The sequence below is a fragment of the Neomonachus schauinslandi genome, chromosome 2, assembly GCF_002201575.2.
Source record: "Neomonachus schauinslandi chromosome 2, ASM220157v2, whole genome shotgun sequence".
Classification (NCBI taxonomy): domain Eukaryota; kingdom Metazoa; phylum Chordata; class Mammalia; order Carnivora; family Phocidae; genus Neomonachus; species Neomonachus schauinslandi.
Genome location: NC_058404.1, coordinates 25,720,739 through 25,738,299, shown reverse-complemented (window position 1 = coordinate 25,738,299; position 17,561 = coordinate 25,720,739). Strand labels below are relative to the sequence as shown.

The window sequence follows — 17,561 nt, the reverse complement described above, 5'->3', positions numbered from 1 at the left end:
GGCATTTATCGCTTACCTGCTATGCTCATTCCATCTACTTCACAGCTGCCACTTATTCCCCAGATAGCACGGCCAATCCTGGCACATTAATCGGGCACTTAACACATCTATGGACCTGTTTCCTAGGAAACTATAAGCTTCTAAAAGGCTGATTCAAGTATCCCAAATACCTGTCCCAATGTTGAGCACAAGGTAGATGCTAATGCGTATTTTTAGAACCCAAGATCTGTGAGCAAGAGTATGTCCCTTAAAGAGATCTAGATGTTCTCTATTTGGCATTCCTAACCTTCATACATTGTCAACAGTATGAAACACAGGTAGCTTTAGAATCTGCAAGACTAAGAACGAAAATAACTTAGACTGCATTGTCCCAATAAATACACAGATACCTATGACTTCATAAAATTTTTATTTCCCTGTAGATCCCATTGATGTTTTAATATTGAAAAACTTTTTAAAAAACATTTTAATTCCAGTATAATTAACATACAGTGTTATATTAGTTTTAGGTATACACTATAGTGATTCAACAATTCTCTACTCAGTGCTCATCATGATAATGTACTCTTAATCCCCTTCAGCTGTTTCATCCACCCATCTCCCCTCTGGTAACCATTAGGTTGTTCTCTATAGTTAAGAATCTATGTTTTGGGGGGCCCTTGGGTGGCACAGTCAGTTGAGCATTGAACTCTTGGTTTGGGCTCAGGTCATGATCTCATGGGTAATGGGGTGGAGCCCCATGTCTGACTCCATGCTCAGACTCCATTCTCTCCTTCTGCCCCTCCTCCCACTCACACATGCACACACTCGCCCTCTCTAAAATAAATAAATCTTTAAAAAAATATTTTCTATTTGTATCTTTTTTGTTCGTTTGTTTCTTCCACAGATGAGCAAATGATGGTATTTGTCGTTTTACTGACTTATTTCATTTAGCATTATACCCTCTAGATCCATCCATGTCATTGCAAATGGCAAGATTTCATTCCTTTTTATGGCTGAGTAATATTCCATTGTGTGTGTGTGTGCGTGTGTGCGTGCACGTGCACACACATGCACACACACACCACTTTGTTCATCTATCAGTGAACCCTTGGGTTGCTTCCATAATTTGGGTATTGTAAATAATCCTGCAGTAAGCATAGAGGTGCATATAGCTTTTCAAATTAGTGTTTTTAGGGCACCTGGGTGGCTCAGTTGGTTAAGCAGCTGCCTTAGGCTCAGGTCATGATCTCAGGGTCCTAGGATTGAGCCCTGCATCAGGCTCCCTGCTCAATGGGGAGCCTTCTTCTCCCTCTGCCTCTGCCCGTCCCCCTGCTGTACTCTCTCTCTCAAATAAATAAAATCTTAAAAAGAATTAGTGTTTTTATGTCCTTTGGGTAAATACCCAGTAGTGGAATTACTGGAAAATATAGTAGTCCTATTTTTAATTTTTTGAGGAATCTCCATACTGTTTTCCACAGTGGCTGCACCAGTTTGCATTCCCACCCACAGTGCACAGTGTTCCTTTTTCGCCACATCCTCGCCAACACTTGTTTCTTGTGTTTATTTTAGCCATTCTGATGGGTGTGAGTTGATATCTCATTGTGGTTTGGATTTGCATTTCTCTGATGATTAGTGATTTTTTTTTTACTTCTATTTTTTTATTGTTATGTTAATCCCCATACATTACATCATTAGTTTTAGATGTAGTGTTCCATGATTCATTGTTTGTGCATAACACCCTGTGCAGAATGTGCCCTCCTCAATACCCATCACCAGGCTAACCCATCCTCCCACCCCCCTCCCCTCTAGAACCCTCAGTTTGTTTTTCAGAGTCCATCGTCTCTCATGGTTCGTCTCCCCCTCCGATTTCCCCCCCTTCATTCTTCCCCTCCTGCTATCTTCTTCTTCTTCTTTTTTTTTTCCCTTAACATATATTGCATTATTTGTTTCAGAGGTACAGATCTGAGATTCAACAGTCTTGCACAATTCACAGCGCTTACCAGAGCACATACCCTCCCCAGTGTCTATCACCCAGTCACTCCATCCCTCCCACCCCACCCCCCACTCCAGCAACCCTCAGTTTGTTTCCTGAGATTAAGAATTCCATTTTTAGCATCTTCCCATGCGGCTGTTGGCCATCTGTGGAGAAATATCTGTTCATGTTTTCTGCCATTTTTAAATTAGATTATTTGGGGTTTTTGGTGTTGAGTTGTATAAGTTCTTTATATATTTTGGATACTAACCCTTTATCAGATATGTCATTTGCATATATCTTCTCCCATTCAGGAAGTCGTCTTTTAGTTTTGTTGATTGTTTCCTTTGCTGTGCAAAAGGTTTTGTTTTGATGTAGTTCCACTAGTTTATTTTTGCTTTTCTTTCCTTTAGGGCATATATCTAGAAACATGTTGCTATGGCCAATGTCAGAGAAACCACTGCCTGTGCTCTATTCTAGGATTTTTATGGCTCCAGGTCTCACATTTAGGTCTTTAATCCATTTGGAGTTTCTTTTTGTGTATGGTGTTAGACAGTGGTCCAGTTTCATGCTTTTACAAATAGCTGTCCAGTTTTTGCAATACCTTTTGTTAAAGACACTGTCTTTTTCCCATTGGATATTCTTTCTTGCTTTATCAAAGATTAATTGGCCATATAAGCATGGATTTATTTCTAGTCTCTCAGTTCTGTTCTTTTGATCTATGTGTCTATTTTTGTGCCAGTACCAACTGTCTTGATTACTACAGCTTTGTAATATAACTTGGAATCTGGGATTGTGATACATACCTTTTTGTTCTTCTTCAAGATTGTTTTGGCTATTTGGGGTCCTTTGTGGTTCCATACAAATAGAAAATTAGTATTAAATTTTTTAGCTTTGTGAAAAATGTTGGTATTTTGATAGAGATTGCATTAAATTTGTAGATTGCTTTAGGTAGTATGGACGTTTTAATAGTATTTGTTCTTCCAATCCATGAGCATGGAATATCTTCCCATTTATTGGCGTCACCTTCAGTTTCTTTCATCCACGTTTTATAGTTTTCACAGTACAGGTGAAACCTAACCTTGGTTAGGTTTATTCCTGTTTATTCATAGATATTTTATTCTTTTTGGTGCAATTATAATAGGACTGTTTTCTTAATATCTCTTTGTGCTGCTTCATCATTAGTGTATAGAAATGCAAGAGATTTTCACACGTTGATTTTGTATCCTACAACCTTAGTGAATTCATTTATCAGTTTTAGTAGTTTTTTGGTGGAGTCTTAGAGTTTTCTGTATATAGTACCATGTCTTCTGCAAATAGTGAAAGTTTTACTTCCTCCTTACCAATTTGGATGTATTTTATTTCTTTTTGTTGTCTGATTGCTCCGGCTAGGACTTCCAGTACTATGTTGAATAAAAGTGATGAGAGTGGACATCCTTATCCTATTCCTGACTTAGGGGAGGGGAAGAGTTTTTAGTTTCCTCCGAGTATAATGTTAGCTATCGTTTTTTCATATATGGCCTTTATTATGTTATGGTTTGTTGCCTCTAGACCTACTTTTTTGAGGTTTGGTTTTGTTTTTTTTTTTTATCATGAATCATGAATGGACATTGTACCTTGTCAAATGCTTTCTCTGCATCTATTAAAGTGATCTTTTAAAAAATAAATCCTATCAATAAGGGAAAGGATTGTGTTGATTGATTTGCAAATATTGAATCACCCTTGTATCCCAGGAATAAATCCCACTTGATTGTGGTGAATGATTTTTTGTTTGTTTGTTTGTTTTAATGTGCTGTTTGATTTGGTTTGCTAATACTTTTTTTTTTTTTTTAGGATTTTGGCATCTATGTTCATCAGAGAAATTGGTCTGTAGTTCTCTTTCTTCATAATGTCTTATCTGGCTTTGGTATCAGGGTAATGCTGGCCTTATAGAATGAATTGGGAAGCTTTCCTTCCTCTTCTATTTTTTGAAATAATTTCAGAAGCATAGGTATTAATGCTCTTTAAATGTTTGCTAAAATTCAACTGTGAAGCCATCTAGCCCTGGACTTCTGTTTGTGGGAGTTTTCTGATTACTGATATCATTTCATCGCTGGTAATTGGTCTGTTAAAATTTTCTATTTTTTCCCCCTGATGTTTTGGGAGCTTATGTTTCTCAGAATTTATCCATTTCTTCTAGGTTGTCCAATTTGTTGACATGTAATTTTTCATTGTATTCTCTTATTATCCTTTTTCTTTCTGTGATGTTGGTTGTTATTTCTCTTTCATTTCTCATTTTCTTTGAGTTGTCTCTCTCTCCCCACCCCCCTCCCCCTTTGTCTCTGTCTCAATGAATCTGGCTAAAGTTTTATCAATTTTGTTATATTTTCAAAGAATCAGCTCCTGGTTTCATTCAGAACATTCCGTCCTAAAACAGCAGAATACACATTCTGTTCTATTAGGGTTTTTTAGTTTCCATATCATTTATTTCTGCTCTAATGATTATTATTTCCTTCCTTCTACTGGTTTTGGGTTTTGTCTGTTGTTCTTTTTCTAGCTCCTTTAGGTGTAAGGTTGGGTTTATTGGAGATTTTTCTTGCTTCTTGAGCTAGGCCTGTATTGTTCTTAACTTCCCCCTTAGAACAGCTTTTGCTGCATCCCAAAGAATTTGGACCATAGTGTTTTCATTTTCATTTGTCTGCATGTGTTTTTTTTAATTCTTCTTTGATTTCTTGGTTGACCCAGTCACGGTTTAGTAGCATGTTATTTAACCTCCCTGTATTTGTTTTCTTTCCAGATTTTTTTTCTTGTGGCTGATTTCTACTTTCATAGCATGGTCGGAAAAGATGCTTGGTATAACAGCAAACTTTCTGAATTAGTTGAGGCCCGTGAGGCCTAACATGTGGTCTATTCTGGAGAATGTTCCATGCACACTTGAAAAGAATGTGTATTCTGCTGTTTTAGGATGGAATGTTCTGAATATATCTGTTAGATCCATCTGGTGGAATGTTTCATTCTAAACCACCCCTTCCTTGTTGATTTTCTATTTAGATAATCTATCCATTGATGTAAGTGGTGTGTTAAAGTCCCCTACTGTTATTGTATTATTATGAATGTTCTTCCTTTATGTTTATTATTAGCTGCTTTGTGTAGGCTGCTCCCATGTTGGGTACATAAATATTTACAATTGTTTTATCTCCTGTGGGATTGTTCCCTTTATGATTATGTAGTGTTATTCTTTGTCTCTTGTTACAGTCTTTAAAGTCTCTTGTCTGATATAATTATTGCTACCCACTTTCTTTTCACTTCCATTTACATAATAACTGCTTTTCCATCCCTTTACTTTCAATCTGCAGGTGTCTTTAGTGCTGAATGAGTCCCTTGTAGGCAGCATATAGATGGGTCTTCCTTTTTTTATCTATTCTGTCTCCCTATGTCTTTTGATTGGAGCAGTCAGTACATTTATATTCAAAGGTAATTTTGATAGGTATGTACTCACTGCCATTTTATTATTTGTTTTACAGTTGTTTTTGTAGTTCTTCTCTGATCCTTTTTTCTCTTGCTCTCTTCTACCATGGTTTGCTGGCTTTCTTTAGTGATATACTTGGATTTCTTTCTCTTTATTTTTTACAAATCACTGGATTTTCATTTGTGGTTACCATTAGATTTCTATATAACATCTTGTGCATATAGCCATCTATATTAAGTTGATGGTCGCTTATGTTTAAACCTATTCTAAAAGCGCTAAATTTTTACTCCTCTCCCCCTCTACCACATCTTAGGTATGTAGTGTCATAGTTTACATTCTTTTATTTTTTGAATCACTTGATTAATTTTTACAGGTACACTTAATTTTACTGTTTTTGTGCTTCTTCCTTTTCTTATTGCAGCTGATGGTCTTTCATTCCACTTACATTACATGGAGGGCTGGTCTAGTGGTCATGAATTCCTTTAACTTTTGTTTGGGGAACTCTTTATCTCTCTTTCTATACTGAATGATAGCCTTGCTGGATAGAATATTCTTGGTTGCAAGTTTTTGTCTTTTCACCACCTTGTGGTGGCTGCTTGCACATTGCCACCCTTGTGGTGCTAGTTGGGATACACACCTGGGGAAGGTGTGTTGGAGGGAGGGAGTCCACAGGAGAACTCGGGCATGAAGCACACTGATAGCAAGGTAGGTGGAGAGTGTTGGACTTGTGCTTGTTCTCACAGATATCCCTGTATCTAGGCTGGGGGCAGGCAAGGGAAGTGGCACCTGGTAGCTCTTTTGTCCTAAGAGAAGTCTTCCAAAGATCCCTGGCCCTCCGCCATACACTCTGAGATTAGTAAATAAATCTTTCCATATACTCCAGGCATCTTTCAAATGGCTGCTTCTATGCTGTATCTCAGAGGGTCTGTTGGTTGTGCTGTCTCCTTAAAGGCAGAACTCATGAAGTTAGGCCCCTGTAGTTTTCAAAGCCAAATGTTATCAGGGATTTGTCTTCTCAGTGTGAGTCCCCTGCACCTGGGGTGGTTGCTGTTAGGTCTGCTCCTCTCCCTTCTGTGTGCCTGCAGCATCCCTCCCTCACATGGACCTTCCTGCAGTTGGGCTCCTGACCTCATCTCGATGTGGCCTCTTCTCCACATTTGCTTTGGAGAATCTGTTCTGCCAGTATTTGGGTCATTATTTACACTGACTGGGTGTTATCTAGGTGTATTCATGTGGCGAGGTAAGCCTGGGATCCTCCTCCTCTGCCATTGTCGCCCAGTCTTAATTTTGGAAGATCTTACCAAGTTGGTGGCAACATGAAACCATTTATTCATGTATATCCAGATCTCTAGTCATTCTGTACAAGTTTATTGAGTAACTAGTATATGTCCAAGGTGCTAGAAGCATTCAGGTATTTTGAGTTGGGGTGGGAGGGTGGGTTTTCCTGGCGTGTCTCACATTTACCAGCTGGCCTGAGTGGAGTTGTAAATAGATGTTCTGGGATCCAAAAGCATGATTACTTTGAGTCTGACCTGCTGATTTGTCTCTTAAGTCCCTTCCTTTCCTCACGTTTGGCAATTTTATCTCTACCTACAAATTCTCCACCTCTACTTACTAGAATCAGTTATAATCTGAGAAAGGAAATTTTCACCCAGTTGCAACCATGCTTCCACGCAGCCTTTGCATCATAGTCCTTACCAGTCTGACGTGCAGGCTGCATTAATGCCCCGAGGCCTGCTGCGGCAACGCCACCGCCTGGGTTACTCCAGCTTCGTACGTAGCAAGTCTTGAAATCAGGAAGAGTGAGTTCTTCAACTTTTTTCTAATTGTTTTAGCATTTCCATTAATTTTAGGATTGGTTTGTTCAATTCTTCAAAACAAGGGCATCTATATGCATAAGGAATATTGGTCTATATTTTTTTTTTGTGGTATCTTTGTGGCAGCCAGCATTAAATCTGATTTTTAAGAAACCTATAAAATAGAGAAAAATTATAACACACTACTCTGGAACGAATTTCTTATCATTAAAGTAGCATTGGTGAAGATTAAAGAACATTTCAAGTCAAGACATTAAAAATCAGTGTTAACCATGGGGCCTAGGTGGCTCAGTTGGTTAAGCACCTGACTCTTGATTTTGGCTCCGGTCATGATCTCAGGGTCCTGAGATCAAGCCCCATGCTGACATGGAGCCTGCTTGAGATTCCCCCCCTTTGCCCCCCCCACTTCTCCCCCTGCCAAAAAATAGCATTAACCTGAATTATGATAGAAAGTAGAAGAAAATCATCTTAGCAATGAAGACTTAATTACATTATGCTCAAATAAGAACAGATTTTTTGGGGGGGGAGTCCATCTCTTTGAATATTCAGGATTAATTTCTGGCAGTGGAAGCTCTGGACCCAAACCCAGAATATCTTGGATTTTAATTGATATTCCTAATTTAAACTCTAAAAAGGTTGTGTTAATTTACAAGCAAAAAATGCTATTTCTTTGGATACTTAACAATCCACATCTTTGCTAACACAATGGGTAAATGTGTTTTAATTTTCATTTTCTAATTCAGTGAAGTTTAATTTAGTTTCCAGCTTTGTAATTTTGGTTTCTAGCTTTATCCATTTTCAATTCATTACCTTTTTAATTTCTAATTTTAGCCATATGCTTGTTACTAGAACAGCCTATTGTTCTTCTATCATTGTAACATCCCATGGAATCTCACTGGAGATTGGAAACAGAGTTTTTAGGTCTCAGACCTTCTCTTTTAACCATCAAAAAGGTAGCGTCCTACCTGCCTCTTGAGTTCTCAAGTTACCAGATTCCTTGTCTGAGTGAACAGAACTTTTTTCCAGCAGTGTGATATGCATAAAGAACTCAAAGTTCCTATTTTGATCTAATTTTCTTTTAATATCTGAGTTCTAGCTCTTCTATTTATAATCCATTTCTGACCTTTGAACAAATCTGTCTAGTCCTATCTTTGTAAGTCCTGGTTTCAACTTATGCTATCAGGGAATTGTCTCACTTAGGCTCTTGGTAGATATGCTACCCTAGGCAGGTGCTGGTCCTTGACAGGCAACACACAGTTATAGCAAGAAATGTTTCACAAATGGTATCTGATATGGTCTAGTTAAGATTAATCTTAACTATAGCTTAATTAAGATTAATAAAATCTCGTTCCTTAGAAATAATTATCCATTGACCTAAAGTCAACAAAAGTTTTTTCCTGATGTTAAAATATATAATTGTTTGGAGGGCAGGGGGAGCAACTAACTTGAAATAAATGAGAAAACATCTTCACATTAATCCTTCTTCTCATATACTTCAAATTTGTACTTAATGCCTTTCTCCTCCTGGATGTCAGAAAGAACACCTGCATATTCTGGCAGAAGTTTTTTTCTCCAAATCAATTTCTTGAAAAAATACGTTACTTTCAAATTCCTGCATAATCCTTGTCACAAATAGTCTAAGATGGCCTGGTTTGTTCATGGCTTCCTTATGAACAGAACTGCCTCCCGCTATCCAAACCATGTCCACTTTGTTTGCTAATTCTGATTGCTCAATAAATTTTAATGCATCATCCAGACTTTTGGCAAGAAAAGGAGCTCCTTGTGGAGGTTCCTTGAGGTCTCTGCTGAGAACTAAATTAATTCTGTCCTTTAAAGGTTGATTCTTCTCGGGAATAGAGAACCATATCTTCCTACCCATAATCACCAAATTCTGTTTACCTTCTACTGAGGAGGTTGTGGTCATTCTTTGGAAAAACATGAATTCATTCCTGAGCGGGGGCCAGGGCAAGTCCCCGTTCTTGCCGATGCCCGTGTTCTGGGACACAGCGGTGATGCAGTTTAGCCTACGAACCATGATAGGAATCATGACAGCAGCTGTAAACACCTCCCAGCTAGCTAGCCAAACCGGGATTACCCCTCCGAGCTTGGCGCGAAATTCAACAACGATTTAAGTGAATATATTGACGGACTTTGAGGAGGATAATGAAAACAGCCTAGGGAACTGAAAACAAAGAGGTAAGAAGGATACAAGAGGAAGTAAGAGAGATAGAAGATAGGGAAAGAACAGCCAATAGAAGAAAATCAGCAAATTATTTTTTTAAATTATATTCAGGAGAACTTTTTAGAAATAAAAGGTCTGAATCTACACATGAAGAGTCCATCGTATACCTAAGAAAACTGAACTGTAATGTTCAAGTTTGAGTCCTAGCCTTACAAACTATTAGACTCAAATGAATTTTTGTTTTTAATTTTTACCTGGAGGCTCCAGGTAAAAATCTAGATCACTTGCCAGACTGATTTTTGTTCTTTTGTTATGCATGTATATACACACATCCTGCTGTGGAGTTGGGTTAATAGCAACTATTGCAACTATTTCACTTGCCACTTACTACCCTGTTTGGGGGTTGAGCATCTGAGTGCAAGAGGTAAATCACAGGTCTGTTCTAATTCCACGGATGTGGAATATTCTTGGAACTAAAGGTATGTTTTTCTTTCACTCTCTGGGTTGCATAAGGAGTTCTTAAAACCTTTCACCTTGCCATTTTGTTTCTTTTTGTCCTTACTTAGACATGTTCTAGCATGTTCTACAGTTCAACAATGATTTACACTGTGTGCTGCTACATCATTATTTCTTTACCTTCATACTCAATTTGTTGTTGATAGTAAAATTCATTTCAGTAGCCCCCCACACACACACCTTTTTTCCTCCCTTCCTCCCTCTCCCTCATCCTTCCTTCTTTGCCTTTTGGAAGTATCTGATCTGCTTTTGCTTCCTTGGAGTATCTTGACTAATTTTAGTGGCACTGGTTTATAATGAATCAAGTGGATTAAAGTTTGGTAATTATTCATTGAGTACTCAGCAATAAAGGCATTTCCAAGAATGCAGAAACTATTTTAAATATAGGGCACATAAGCATATGAGATTTTCCTGATGTAAATGTTATATACCATTGTTCTATTTGTTTTGTTTTAATTTGGATCTCTGCTAGTTGAAACTACACTAAGGGATAAGAATATCCTACATGAAATCTGAGTAAACAATACAAAACATGGAAAAAGTACAATACATGATGGATGTTATAATCAGGACAGGCAGCAAGTAATGTAGGGCTAAGCAGAAAGCCCATTCATGCTGCTTGAAAGGTTAAGCGTTTGACAGGAGAGTGATTTTTTTTTTAGTTCAGCCTTGGAGGATAAGGAGAGTTTCACTATATAATGTAAAGGAATATGGCTTCTAAGGCAAGAAACCAATGCATAGGGGTATTAGTGGAGGGTTCTTGGAGGCTGTGTCAGGAAAGATGTGACAAAAAAGCAATAAGAGGCTGGGAAGCACTGTAGGCTGAAGGCAGAGCTAAAGAGGTTAGACGTTATCCTTCCTCTGAAAGGGACCATCAGAGGTTTTCAAGCCAGGGAATGGGATGATTGGATCAGAATTTTAGAAACTTTTTTTCTTGAAGTGGTGAAGGGGGTAAATGATGAGAGACTATCAGAAAAAATCATGAGAAGAAGTTGTCTACCCAAGTAGTCTTCAAACATTTTTGCTCATGAAGTCCCTAAAAAATTTGAAAAACAATGTTCCTCTTCACATATTTTAAGTTGAGGAATATGTTTTTATCATAAATTTAAATAATGACAAAAAGGCAATTTTCAGCTTATAGTAACAATATTTTACAATAAAACAGTATAAGACTATTTTTAAATGTATTCAATGGAATAAATATGATAGCAATTTGATTTTTACCAATAACCATTTTTAAAAAATATACAATCTCTTCTTTAATCTTTGTGTCCTTTAATTCCACTATCATTCCAAGAAGGCTATATAACTTATTTTATACTTGGAAGTCTTTTATTAATCACTATATATATTTTGCAACAAAACACACACATACATGTATATATATGTGTGTGTGTGTATATATGTATATATGCCAGACCTAAATCCTTTGAGGCCAGAAATTAAAAATTGACCTACTTGAAATAGTTTTAATAGCAGTAGGTATATAAGGAGAACACAAGTATATCAATGAATTATCCTGCCACCTTTCCAAATTACATAGTGCTGTTTCTGAATATAACCAAAATTTACACAAGATTTTTCATGTGTCAAAAGTAATAAATTCAACTTTATGTTCTAACTCTGAGGAAGGTAATAGTGTTTGATAATGCTACTTTACTTCCTGAAAATAAATTCCTAAGACATCCAGTGTTGTTTCTGAATTGCATAAGTGGAAAGTAAACCCAAATTCCAGATTCACATTTCTCTATTCTTCTGAATTTCACTCCTTCAATATTGCTGCAAACTAAAGAACTATAGCTAACCCCTGAAAGCAATGACAATTCCCACTTTCCTTTTGTCTTCTAAAACAAGAGTTGAATCTTTCCTGTCTCTCTTGCTTTTGTTGTTCTTTAAGGATAAATCAAAAATTTATTCAGTGAATATAAAATTGAATGGCCAAAGACTGATGCTAGACAATATCAAGTCAGAAATTTTTTATAAATAAAGCTTTTAAAAATCCCAGGTTGTATAGCCTAGAACATTCTCCATTTAGGCACTTCTGTATTCCTGCCTTCTCTGAGTATACCTGTTTAATGATTCTGTAGAAGTCCATCTTCAGGGGGTCACTGTGATATACATAGTTACAATAATAATGGTTATTTCTCATTTGAGTAGTATTGTTCTGTTGCATATTTTATATACATTGTCTCTAATCGCTATTTTGAAAAGGAGGAAACTGAGGTTTATATATATGAAAATACCTACCCAAGCCCAAACAGGTAGTTAGTAAGGGGGCCTGGATTTAAACTTGGTTCCCTCACTAACCTCATTGTTGCTTAAAGTGGTATCCTTTGAAATATAAAGAATGTACTATAGTCTATGAAGCTGATGATAGGCTTTAAAAGTAACAGCCTTAAAAAGTCATTTAACTTTATTTTCTATATTGTTCCCATTACATAAGGAAAAAGTCTTATTATAAGAATTCTGACTACCATTTTTTTAAATTTATTTTTAAAATTCCAATATAATTAATGCAGTGTCATATTAGTTTCAGGTGTAAAATCTGATTCAATATTTCTATAACTCAGTGCTTATCATGTAAGTGTATTCTTAATACCCTTCACTTATTTCATCCATCTCCTCCCCCTCCACCCCGCCCAACTATTTCCCTTCTAGTAACCACTAGTTTGTTCTCTATACGTAAAAGTCTGTTTTTTGTGTCTTTTTTTTTCTTTGCTCATTTGTTTTTTTTTCTTAAATTCCACATATGAAGGAAATCATATGGCATTTGTCTTTCTCTGACTTATTTCACTTAGCATTATACTCTCTAGCTCCACCCATGTTGTTGCAAATGGCACAATTTCATTCTTTTTCATGGTTGAACAATATTCCACTGTAAATATATGCCAATCTTCTTTATCCATTTATCAATCAACAGACAATAGGGTTGCTTCCATATTTTGGCTGTTGTAAATAATGCTACAACAAACTTAGGGGTGCACACTATCTTTTCAAATTAGTATTTTTGTATCCTTTGGGTAAATACCCAGTAGTGGAATTACTGGATCATATGGTAATCCTATTTTTACTTTTTGGGGAATCCCCATACTGTTTTCCATAGTGGCTACACCAGTTTGCATTCCCATCAACAGTGCATGAGGGTTCCTTTTTCTCTACATCCTCCCCAACACTGTTGTTTCTTATTTTATTCTAGCCATTCTGATAGATATGAGGTCATATCTCATTGTTTTGATTTGCATTTCCCTGATGATGAGTGATGTTGAGCATCTTTTCATGTGTCTGTTGGCCATCTGGATGTCTTCTTTGGAGAAATGGCTAGTCATATCTTCTGTCGATTTTTAATTGGATTATTTGGGGTTTTTTGGGGGGGGGTCTTGAATTGTGTATGTTCTTTATATATTTTGGATACTAACCCCTTATCGGATATATCATTTGCAAATACCTTCTCCCATTCAGGAAGTTGTCTTTTAATTTTGTTGATTGTCTCCTTTGCTGTGCAAAAGCTTTTATTTTGATGTAGTTACACTAGTTTGTTTTTGCTTTTCTTTCCCTTGCCTTAGGAGACCTACCTAGAAAAATGTTGTTATGACCAATGTCAGAGACGTTACAACCTGTTCTCTCTTCTGGGATTGTTATGGCTTCAGGTCTCACATTTAGGTCTTTAATCCATTTGAGTTTATTTTGTGTATGGTATAAGACAGTGGTCCAGTTTCATTCTTTTGCATGTAGCTGTCCAATTTTCCCAACATTTGTTGAAGAGATGGTCTTTTCCCCATTGGATATTCTGGACTCCCCCCTTGTTGTAGATTAATTGACCATAAAGTGTGTGTTTATTTCTAGGCTCTCAGTTTCTTTCTATGGATCTATATTTCTATTTTTGTGCCAGCCCCATACTGTTTTGATTACTATAGCTTTGTAGTATAACCTGAAATCTGGGATTGTGATACCTCCAGTTTTGTTTTTCTATTTCAAGACTACTTTGGCTATTGGGGGTCTTTTGTGGTTCATACAAATTTTAGGATTATTATTCTGTGAAAAATGCTTTTGGTATTTTGGTAGGGATTTGCATTAAATCTGTGATTGCTTTGGGTAGTATAGACATTTTAACAATATTTGTTTGTTTTTAAAGATTTTATTTATTTATTTGACAGAGAGAGACACAGTGAGAGAGGGAACACAAGCAGGGGGAGTACAGAGCAGGGAGCCTGATGCGGGGCTCGATCCCAGGACCCTGGGATCATGACCTGAGCCGAAGGCAGATGCTTAACGACTGAGCCACCCAGGCGCCCCAACAATATTTGTTCTTAAGATCAGTCCATTGGCATGAAATATCTCCATTTGTTATGTCATCTTTAGTTTCTTTCATCCATGTTTTATAGTTTTCACAGTACAGGTCTTTTACATCTTCAGTAAAATTTATTCTTAGATATTTTATTCTTTTTAATCTAATTAGGATTGTTTTCTTAATTACTCTTTCTGCTGATTCATTATTTGTTCATAGAAATACAATGGATTTCTATATATTGATTTTGTATCCTGCAACCTTACTGAATTCATTTATCAGTTTTAGTAGGTTTTTTGTTGGAGTCTTTAAGTTATTCTGTACAGTATCATGTCCTCTGCAAATAGTGAAAGTTGTACTTCTTCTTTACCAATTTGGATGCCTTTTATTCCTTTTTCTTATCTGATTGCTGTGGCTAGGACTGCTAATATTATGTTGAATAAAAGTGGTGAGTGTGGACATCTTTGTCCTGTTCCTGATCTTAGGGGCAAGGCTCTCAGTTTTCACCACTGAGTATGATGTTAACTATAGATTTTTTATATATGGACTTTATTATTCTGAGGTATCATGAATGGACTTTATACTCTGTCAGATGCTTTTTCTGTGTCCATTGAAATGAACATATGCTTTTTATCCTCTCTCTTGTTGATGTGGTGTATCATGTTGATTGATCTGGGAATATTGAACCACCTTGCATCCCAGGGGTAAATCCCACTTGGTCATGGTGTAGTGAATGATTTTTTTTTAATGTGTTGTTGGATTTGGTTTACTAATTCTTTTTGATGATTTTGGCATCCACATTCATCAAAGAGATTGGCTTATAGTTCTGGTTGTTTTTTGTTCTGGGTGTTTTTGTTTTGTTTTTTTGTAATGTCTTCATCTGCTTTTGGTATGAGGGCAAATCTGGCCTCATAGAATGAATTTGGAAGCTTTCTGTCTCCTTCTATTTTTTGGAATAGTTTGAGAAGAATAGGGATTGACTCTTCATTATCTGTCTGGCGGTATTTGCCTGTGAAGCAGTATGGTCCTGGACTTTTCTTTGTTGGAAGTTTTTTGATTACTGATTCAATTTCATTGCCAGTAATTGGTCTGTTCAAATTTTCTATTTCTTCCTGCTTCAGTTTAGGGGGGGTTATATGTTTCTAGGAATTTATCCATTTCTTCAAGATTGTCCATTTTGTTATATAATTTTTCATAATAGTCTCTTATTTCTCTTTCTGTGGTGTTGGTTGTTATTTCTTTCATTTCTGTTTTATTTGAGTCCTCTCTCTCTCTCTCTTTGATGAGTCTGTCTAAAGGTTTATCAATTTTGTTTCTTTTAAAGAACGAGCTCCTGGTTTCATTAATTTCTATTTTTTTAGTTTTTATTTCACTTATTTCTGATCTAATCTTTATTTCCTTCTACTGGTTTTGGGTTTTGTCATTCTTCTTCTAGCTCCTTTAGGTGTTCAGTTTGAGATTTTTTTTGCTTCTTGAGGTAGGCCCATATTGGTATCAACTTCCCTCTTAGAACAGCTTTTGCTGCATCCCAAAGATTTTGGACCATTGTGTTTTCATTTTCATTTTCATTTGTCTCCATGTATTTTTTTAATTCTTTTTTGATTTCTTGGTTGACCCAGTCATTGTTTAGTAGCATGTTATTTAACCTACATGTATTTGAGTTCATTCAATTTTTTTCTTGTGTTTTATTTCTAGTTTCATAGCATTGTGGTTGGAAAAGATGTGTGGTAGGTCTTCAGTGTTTTTGAATTTGTTGATGCTTGTTTTGCAGCCTAATATGTGATCTATTCTGAAGAATGTTCTCTGTGCACTTGAAAAGAATGTGTATTCTGCTATTTTAGGATGGAATGCTCTGAATATGTCAGATTCATCTGGTCCCATGTGTCATTCAAAATCACGGTTTCCTTGTTGATTTTCTGTTTAGAGGATCTATTCATTGATGTAAGTGGGGTGTTAAAGCATTTTACTATTATTATATTACTATCAATTACTTTCTTTATTGTTAATAGGTGTTTTACATGTTTGGGTGCTCCCACATTGAGTGCATATTTACAATAGTTATATCTTCTTCTTGGATTGTTCCCTTCATGATTATGTAGTGTTCTTCTTTGTCTCTTATTACATTATTTGTTTTAAGGTCTATTTTGTCCCATATAAGTCTTGCTACCTCAGCTTTCTTTTCACTTCCATTTGCATAATAATTGCTTTCCCATCCCTTCACTTTCAATATGCATGTGTCTTTAGGTCTGAAATGAGTTTTTTTGTAAGCAGCATATAGATGAGTTTTGATTTTACATACATTCTATCACCCTGTGTCTTTTGACGGAATGTTTAGTTCATCATTTACATTCAAGGTAATTTTTTTTTTTTAGTAGAGAGAGAACATGAGCAGGCGGGGGGTGGGGGGGGGGTAGAAGGAGAGGGAGAGATAATCTTAAGCAGGTTCCACACCCACCACAGAGCCCTACATGGGGCTTGTTCTCACAACCCTGAGATCATGACCTGAGCAGAAATCAAGAGTCAGACACTTAACTGATTGAGCCACAGCCCCCGCCCCCGCAACATAATTATTGATAGGTATGTTCTTATTGCCATTTTGTTACTTGCTTTATGATTATTTTTGTTCTCTGTTCCTTTCTTCTCTTCTTTCATGGTTTGTTGGCTTTCTTTAGTGAGATATTTGCTTTCCATTTCTTTATTTTTTGTAATTCTGTTACCCGTTTTTTTGATTTAATGGTTACCATTAGGTTTATATATAACATCTTGTGCATATAGCAGTCTATATTAAGTTAGTGGTTGTTTAAGTTTGAACACATTCTAAAAGCACTAAGCTTTTACTCCTCTCCTCCCTCACCCCCCATTTTAGATACATAGTGACCTACTTTACATCTTTTATTGAAACCCTTGACTGATTTTTATAGATATACTTTTTGCTTTTGTGTTTCCTACTTTTCTTATTCCTGCTTATTGATTTTTCCTTTCCACTCGAAGAGTGCCCTTTAATACTTTTTAGTAAGGCTGGCTTAGTGGTGAAGCATTCCTTAAGTATTTTTTTTTTGTCTGGGAAACTTTCTATTTCCTTTTCCAACCTTTCCTTTTCCAACCACATCCTATTCAGAATGATAGCCTTGCTGGATGTACTATTCTTGGCTGTAGGTTTTTCTCTTTCAGCACCTTGAACATGCTACTCCCTTCTGGTTTGCACAGTTTCTACTGAAAAAGCCTCTGATAACTGTTACAAAGAAGGGAAACCCCTTAAAATTTTCTTTTCTCTTGCCACTTTAAAAATTCTCTTTATCAATACTTTTTTGCCATTTTAATTACTATGTGCCTTTGTGTGGACCTCCTTGGATTGATTT

The 17,561-nt window shown here is 36.4% G+C and overlaps 1 pseudogene; it reads right to left on the bottom strand.

Annotated features, from left to right (window-relative positions):
• Positions 1-8,692: 8,692 nt before the first annotated feature.
• On the bottom strand, positions 8,693-9,254 carry LOC110584218 (annotated as a pseudogene).
• Between the last annotated feature and the right edge of the window lie 8,307 nt (positions 9,255-17,561).